The 8492-nt window shown below is 42.8% G+C and overlaps 1 long non-coding RNA gene across 2 annotated transcripts; it reads right to left on the minus strand.

Moving 5' to 3' along the window:
* Positions 1-4812: 4812 nt before the first annotated feature.
* On the minus strand, positions 4813-8277 carry LOC310659770. Of its 2 annotated transcripts, none has more exons than XR_014502985.1 (2): positions 7748-8277; positions 4813-5256 (listed from the first exon to the last, which is right to left on the minus strand). It is a non-coding gene; the product is annotated as an uncharacterized lncRNA (long non-coding RNA). The 2 variants fall into 2 exon arrangements; XR_014502986.1 differs by having other exon boundaries at positions 7377-8277.
* Positions 8278-8492: the final 215 nt, after the last annotated feature.

An 8492-nucleotide genomic window follows, 5' to 3' on the forward strand; every position in this document is an offset into this window, starting at 1 on the left:
TTGTATGGACCATCCATAACTGCTGAGGGGGATGCCAGGTTGCTCCTGCAAATAGCCTTGCTTAGGACTTCATGGAGCTGTCCAAACACATTATAGAATGACAACAGCAGATTCCACCTGCAGGGGTACAGGCCTGCCTAGGTCAGGATGGTCCACCCCCAGAGACTAATGGAATAGGAGGGATTCCTGCATGCTCGGGGGGAATGTTTGTCATAGTCAGTGCTTCTGCTGAGAACCTGATGTCACTATGGAACGCAGGCACTAGGTTCCACCCAACTTTGGGGGAGCCCAGCGCACGTGCGACATCACTGACAAACTGGAACGTGTCCAGAGGAGGGCAACCAAAATGGTCAAAGGCCTGGAAACGATGCCTTATGAGGAACGGCTAAGGGAGCTGGGCATGTTTAGCCTGGAGAAGAGGAGGTTAAGGGGTGATATGATAGCCATGTTCAAATATATAAAAGGATGTCACATAGGGGAGGGAGAAAGGTTGTTTTCTGCTGCTCCAGAGAAGCGGACACGGAGCAATGGATCCAAACTACAAGAAAGAAGATTCCACCTAAACATTAGGAAGAACTTCCTGACAGTAAGAGCTGTTCGACAGTGGAATTTGCTGCCAAGGAGTGTGGTGGAGTCTCCTTCTTTGGAGGTCTTTAAGCAGAGGCTTGACAACCATATGTCAGGAGTGCTCTGATGGTGTTTCCTGCTTGGCAGGGGGTTGGACTCGGTGGCCCTTGTGGTCTCTTCCAACTCTATGATTCTATGCATCAGGGGGAGGCTGGGAGGCCCACCATGGGTAGGCCCTCTGGGGCCCATCACAGCCGCAGGGACGCCCAGGGAGGCCTACCACAGATTGTGGAATATTGAGGGGGTCCGGATCCCCTCCTTGAAAATTTTAGGGGACCACTGGCCCGCCTATATAGTGCCCCTGCTATCACCAATAAGGGACCTTCTCCAATGCTGAGCCCAACATGGTATGTTGAGTTCTCTGGCAGCTTCAGACTATGAAGCAGGTACGACGGTAACGGCAGCACAAATAGTGGAAATCTCATAGTGAAGATGACCAAACATGGCTGCCAGCACTTACGGTAATCATGCCTATCTTGTAGCACTGACAGCAGCAAAGAAGACTTCGCCACCTCTGTATCCTCTACTGAAGCTATTGATATTTGGCCAGAAGTGTCGGAACCCTCAGAATCTTGAGGACATAATCACTTGCCTTCATGCTGAACTGGGGTTGCTTGGAGGTTATTGCCCAACCATATGCCCTCTGGATGACTGCCCATCAAGGCTGATGAAAACTTGCTGGAGGGGGTTGACTGAGTCAGTCCAGAGCATAGTTATTGCTTCTTTGCAGGGGGAGATGTTTGGAGTGTTTACCTTAGCATGTAGAACATATGGCCCTTCCACAATCTTTCATTTGAGTTGATCAGTGGGGAGGAGGGGGTGCTTCCATGTTTAGTCTTGAAAAAAACCCACACCAAAATAATTAATTAAACTGTTGGAAACAATAATATAAAAACAATGCTTTTCTTTTGCTGCAAAATAATGCTTTCTCATGGTGATTTTCCTATGCCCTTACCCCTTCTCATTCAGCTGTGTATTGTTCTATTCACAATTGCTCAGCTGTTCAGTTTTCTCAACCAAACAAGAGCCTACCGGGGTATATTCTCCTGAATGTATAACCATTTTGAGCCCATTTGCCAGAAAGCTTAAATCTTATTTTTAATTTTCTTGTTATTACATGCGTAATATGTTCTAGGGCCTATTATGCAAGACTATGCAAGAATATGTAAATATACCAATCACGTGAAATAATTCACTACAGAGTCTTGAAATGAATAAATCTAACGGATGAATACAAGAAGTGAGTAGATTGGCTAATAAATGGAAACATGTTTCCTGTTCCAAAAATGATTTTGAAGAAAACTATTCTAAAACTCTAATCCTTTAACTATAGTAAGCAACCCCTATCTTTAACAGATTTTATTGTTGAACCTGGCTTTTAATACCATATTTAGTTTAAACCATGAACTACACAGGGAGCCCCTATCAAGCAAAAATATTATATATAAATTTCAAAAATAAAAAATGTATATATCCAGGTGCTGAAAAATACTAAATGTATCTCCATATTAATTAAATACCCATCTGTTAAATACCTATCTGTTAATTTGCAAATAACAAGGCCTAGCTGGGTAGAAAAGGTTGTTACATCATCCTTGTTTTCTTTACTGAAGCATTGTGAAACCTTTTGGCTAGCTTGTTTTAACTGAGAGAACAGTTACTTTTGCTACTTGCAGATCTGTATCTCGTTTTACGAGTTGTTTGCTTTAAAGTGTGTTTGAGAGAAAAGGAGGTGAGATTGAGAGACCCCGTCTTTTCCTACTGACCTGTTTACAAAGCCTGAGATTAACTAGCAATGTAGTTAAAATAAGGCAAACTATTTTGGGGTGTTGGGGTGATATCAAATGCTAGTCATACTCAGAGTAGACCTTTTGAAATCAATGGACTCTAGTAATTTGTCCATTGATTTTAATGGGTCTACTCAGAACGTGACTTAGTTGGCTATCAGTCTTTGTTTTATAAAAGCAGGAGGACTGTAGTATCTTAGGCTGCTTTGGTTGTTTACAATGATTTGGGGTGTTATCATATGCCTTTTATGTACATATCCTTGCCACATTCCAATTACAACACTATATAAACAATAAAGAGTATATTACAACTATGTGGCTGGGCAATTGTAGGTTAAGCCAAATGCTACTGCTAATGGACTTAAATAATTGTTTGGGTAGGCGTTAAAAATAAAGATCTGCAGGCTTTGTGAGAATCTTTTTCATGAAGGACATGGCCATCTAGCAACAGCCAACAGGCCTCCGGATAAAAAGCTATAAAGAACAGCTTCAGCAGCTCCCAGAACATTTCCAAATACTTTTGGAAGTTGTGCCTTTGTTCCTTTGCCATTTAGCATTCAGCGCCAGCTGGCTTTTGGAAGAACACTGGATGAAATAGCAAACAAATTTCTCTTTGAAAGCAGACTTAAAAAGGAAAGGTGCTGTGAAAGAGCCTAGAGGAAAGCCAGACTATTGAGTTGCGCTTCTAGGCAGAGCACAAAAGAAGGAGCCTTCTGGGAAACCCCCAAGGGCATCAGGCCCTGTGGCATTGGAAGAACTGTTACATCCACCAGCTGTTTTTGTAGGGTAGTGAATTCTTCCTCCCTTATAGGTCTTATTTCTACTAACAGTCAGTTTGAAATCTGCCCCACATGGCTCATTGGGAGTGTTTCTGGACAGCAACAAAATACTGTATTTTTCCGTGTATAAGACACCCCCATGTATAAGATTCCCCCCATTTTTGGGGACTCCAAATTAAGAAAACACCCCCTCAGCACTACCCGTGTATAAGACCAGCCCCAATTTTAAACGTATTTTTTGGGTTAAAAAGCCTAGTCTTAAACATGGCAAGCGTTAACCCTTTTTTGGTAGAATGCCTTGTTTCCTCCAATACTTGCTTGTTAGCTAGACTGGCATCTTCTTGGCTCTGGTGGGCCATCCCTTGATCTGAAGTATACAGTCTAGGGCCCCTGCGTCAGAGGACTGTGTGCAAGAGCCCCAGAGACTCCCATCTTGGTGGCACATACCTGTCAACAGTCCTGTAACAGGTAAAGGACTGGAGCTCAGTAAAGCACATGCTTTGCATTCAGGTTCAATCCCTGGCATTGCCTGAAACATTAGAGGGCCATTACCAGCCTGTGTAAACAATACTGAGCTCAAAGAGCTAATGGTCTAACTCCAGAGAAGCAATGTATTATGTGTCAGTAGCTCATTATCCTTGTCTGAAGGAAAGGCTACCATCAGAGTCCCGAAATAGATGCATTTCATGGTACTTTGACACTGCAACACAATTGGGTTTGTTTTTTGCCCCTTCCTGTGTTTTTTAATTTTAAAAAATGATTTTGTTAATTTAGAATGGCTTACAAAATGCTGAATCAACAAACTCTCTAAGTGTATACAAAAACCAATAAATAGAAAAACAAGGTAAAATCAGTATAACGTTGTCAACCTTGTTTCCATGCCCCACTCTTGTATTGTGACAGCCTAAATAGTTAAATACTGCATCATTATTGAAAATCCACTGCTTTTGTGTTCTAAAAATGCAGCGGTTACCAGGGAAGTCAAACAGCTAGGGTTGGAAAAACTCATTACGATGTGTGTATAATTAGAGTTGTTCATTTGTGAATAATTTGGAAAAAGCTATTGCTGTCCATTTGATTCAAAAAGCATGGTGCCTCTTCGTGCTCTGTAGAAACTAATAGGAATAGTTAAGTAAAGTTGTTTTGATTGTTTGACACATTTTCATTCTGGCCATTCTTTGTTTTTCCATCATAAGGTGTTCTCACTCTGACCCTTCAATCTGTCCCCTCCACAAACAATGACAAGTATAATATAAAAGCAGTTGATATAAAAAGCAAACAAAGAGCTTTTCTCATCATTTGCATGCCAACAGCAATGCTGCCGAGATTTATAATATATCTGAACAATTCCAGTTCACCTCAGTTGACAGGAAACTTGACAGCAAGATGCCTTCCTACCTGAAAACAACCAAGATCTAACGTTTGCAATTATCCAGAATCTGATCTTCTCCTACGCAAGATGAACTCGTATTTCTGAATTTTATTGAACAATATGGAAGAGGGAGTGCTTTTTTATCCATTGTTGATCCAAATCATCTTCACTGCTTAAATGGAAATGGAAAAAATAGCAAGTTTTTTACAAGTCTGTAGTAATCTCTCAAGAAAGAAAACAGGACAAATGGACTAGCTTCTTTTATTGACAAAGGTAAATAACTGGGGATAATTTTAAACATACATTATTTCAATTTCTTATTCATTGCTGTTAAAGTTTACATGAACTGTTTACAATAATATTTCAGAATATTCCTCTACACAACTCTTTCTACTACATTATCAGCACTACTTTATCAAGTTCTGTTCTCTTTTGCTCACTGTTTTTAAACCATCTAATGTAATGAACTTCAGCTTTTCCGAGGAATCAACCAGTGCAATTCTAGGCACATGTACCCTGCAAACTAACCCCACAATAGGGGGTTATGGGGCATGTATGGAGCAGAAGTCTTCCTCCAGCCAGACCACACCAGCTCTGCTGGCCTCCACAACATGACACTGGTGTCACTCTTCTGGAGTGGTCTTCATTCTGCCTGAAGTGCAGGTAGGCAAAAGATCCACCACTGCGATTCCTGCAAAAAAAAATCCAAAATGAGCCATTTCCGGGCCATAGAGGGGCTGAATCAGTCTAGGATTGACTGGATCTTGGGCTGGCCTCACTGGCATCATATGATGGCGTTGGCTCTGATGTGGACCTGATTGCTACGCCAGCATCAGGTCTTTAGCTGTCACAGCCAGTGGGAGCAATGGGGCTGTGGATATGACTGTGGCTACACCACTGTGTTACAATCCACTGTTGCCAAGCTGGGTTTGGGACTGCTATCCCCCCTGGAGTAAGAGCCATTGAACACAGTGGGCCATACTCCCAAGTAAAAGTGTAGTATTGCACTGTTATTGTGTTGGTCACTGGACTTTGAGGGAAACTATTTTACACATACTTTTAGACAACATAAAGGCTGTAAACAAAAGCAAAGCTGGATTGTTTTTTGTAACTGGCTTATGTCATTTTTTAACTGGCTTCTGACATCTCATAGGAAACTACAAGGAGGAAACAGCTGGACGGAACTCATGGTTTCAGTTTTCTCTACATAAATCCACACAGAATATGGGAAACAAGCAAGATGAATTGGAATAATTCAGAGTGGCAAATATGTCCTGGAAAGCATTACTGAAACCTGGTGGGATGAGACCCATGACTGGAATGTAGGAATTGAGGGGTTTAACCTGTTTAAAAGGAATAGACCAAACAGGAAGGGAGGAGTAGCAGCATTATATGTATAGGATGTGTAAATTTGTGAAGAAATCCATGACCTGGATCGTGAAAAGCAGACTGAGAGTATATGGGTAAAATTGTAGAAGAGAGAAACAACAGTGACCTTACTGTGGGGTCTGCTATAGACCACCAAGCCAGGCAAAAGGCTTGGAGGATGCCTTCCTAGAGCGGATCACCAAACACTAAAAAGGAGAGATATAGGAGACTTCAATTTCCCCGATATCTGCTGGAACTCAAACTCTGCCAAGAATGTAAGGTCTGACAGATTTCTCCACTGCCTTGCTGACAATTTCATATCCCAGAAGGTGGAAGAAACAAGGGGATCATCTATCCTAGACCTCGTCCTCACTAACAGGGAGGAATTGATCAACAAAGTGGAAGTACTGGGAAACTTGGCAGGAAGTGATCAGTTCTTTCTGGGTTTCATGATACAGAGGAAAGGGAAAGTTGAGTGTAGTCAGACATGCGCTCTGGACTTTAAGAAGGCCAATTTTAAAAAACTGAAAAAGCTACTGGATGAGATCCCATGGTCAAAAATACAGAGAAGGGAGTCCAAGATGGATAACTGTTTCTAAAAGGAGAAATATTGAAGCCCCAAACACAGACAAATACAACAAGAAGGAAAAGTGGGAGGCATCTAAGGAAACTGGTGTGGCTGCATAAGTAGCTTACAAATGAGATGAGAGTTAAGAAGGGCACGTATGATTCTCAATAAGCAAAGCTGGAATATTCCTCCAGATAGCATTCATTTTCCTTATCTGTCTTTATATCAATGCTACTGGTGTAACTACTGAAATGTTTCCACAACATTGCCTTCACATATTTCTTTTAGCCCACCTAAGTACCCTTTTAATTATAGCTTAACAGTATTTGTTCTCCAATAAATTTCTCCCTACCAAGGTACATCTAACCTTCCCAGAAGTTGCATTACGCTCCCAAATTACCCTACTGCATCCATCTGTCCACCATGCAGTCATATTCCAGTTTCTTCCCACCTCCTTCCATCTAGGAATAGCATGAGCTGCTCCCAAAATACTTTGTTCCAGCTTTTTAGAAAAACTCTCAAAACCACTGAACTCACATGACCTACCAATATCCAAACATTTAAGCCTGATATCTTCTCAAATTCCGTGTAGGGACCACATCCACACCACTAAATTCCCATCTCCATAAAATAGCTACTGGGAAGTAATAACTTCTTATAAGGGTGAATCTGTTAAAAGAGGCCCCGTGGATACAGAGTACACATGTTCCACCAGGGCCTCTTTTAAGACTCACCCTGTATTATTGGAAAGCTTCCAGCCACTCTCCTAGAAATTTCCCCAGCCACACTGAGCTGCAAAAGGCTTAAATACTATCCCTGCCAAGCCAAGCAAAGGATCCTGCAAGAGTCATACTGAGCCAGGCACTCTTTCTTACCTTAAAAAGGAAAAGTATCACAAAACTGTCCGTAAAGCTCCTTATGTCTATTCTTCTGACTATGGAGAGCCAGGGAGAGCTCCACAAGCCAAGTTTCTTGAACAGAAGAACTCACATCAGGCACCACGGAGGTGCAGCACGTTCTTTCTTAACCATGTCCACTCAATACAATGGGGTATTCTTATTGAATACAATGGGGCTTATTTCCAGGTACGGTTAAGACTTCAGTCTAATCAGCAAATTCTTTAGCACTACTTGCATTCAAACTCAGCACTGCAAAGCCCAAGACGTTTGCTCCAAAAACAAGTTATCCCCTTTTAAAAAATACTCCTCTGCTGCTTTCCAAATTCACACCTTTTCTGATCTTTTACCTTTGAGGCATAAACCACGAAAGCCATTCTTCACGAATAGCAAACCCACATCACCTTTCTTCCTCTGCACCACCACCCGTTTGCAAGGCAGCTCCCAGTTCCTCAAAGAGCCCGTAGTTTAAGATTGGGCCTCGGACGGAGGGGTAGTTCAACAAGGACGTGAGGGCCGGTGCATTGTTCGTGAGAGACAGCTTGCTTGCACGCGCGATCAAGTCAGTGACTGTAAAGACCCCACCACATTTTATGGTGACCGGTGGGATCCATAGCTGTCAACTTTCCCCCTTTTTTTTTAAGGGAAATTCCCTTATTCCGAATAGGATTCCTCGCAAGAAAAGGGGAAAGTTGCCAGCTATGGTGGGATCTCGTTGTCCAGTTTATGCGGGTCTACGATCGTAATAAAGAGTTGCTGTCGTCGGTGTCCAGTACTATGAGCAATCGTGACTATACAGTACTGTGTATTTGAAAAGTTGCTTGCAAGAAGGGGCATGCCGTCAGCAGCAAGCACAGCTGGCGGGGCAGCCAATAGGGAAGCTGCTTCCGGTCATGCGGCTTGCTGTGTCGGCGCGGGGGAAGCTAGGGAAGGGGCGAGGCTCCGGCAGGCGCTGGAGGGAGGCAGGCAGGAGCGAAGCCGCCTCCTGGCTCTGCGCGGTTCTTGCGCTCTTCCTGCTCCTCCCAGATTCAGTCCAGTCAGTTCCTCCTTAGAGCGCGGCTGATGTTTTCTTCTTCTAGGCGTTGGCTGGGTGGG

The sequence above is a fragment of the Podarcis tiliguerta genome (assembly GCF_965153285.1).
Source record: "Podarcis tiliguerta genome assembly, chromosome: 11".
In the NCBI taxonomy this organism is placed as follows: domain Eukaryota; kingdom Metazoa; phylum Chordata; class Lepidosauria; order Squamata; family Lacertidae; genus Podarcis; species Podarcis tiliguerta.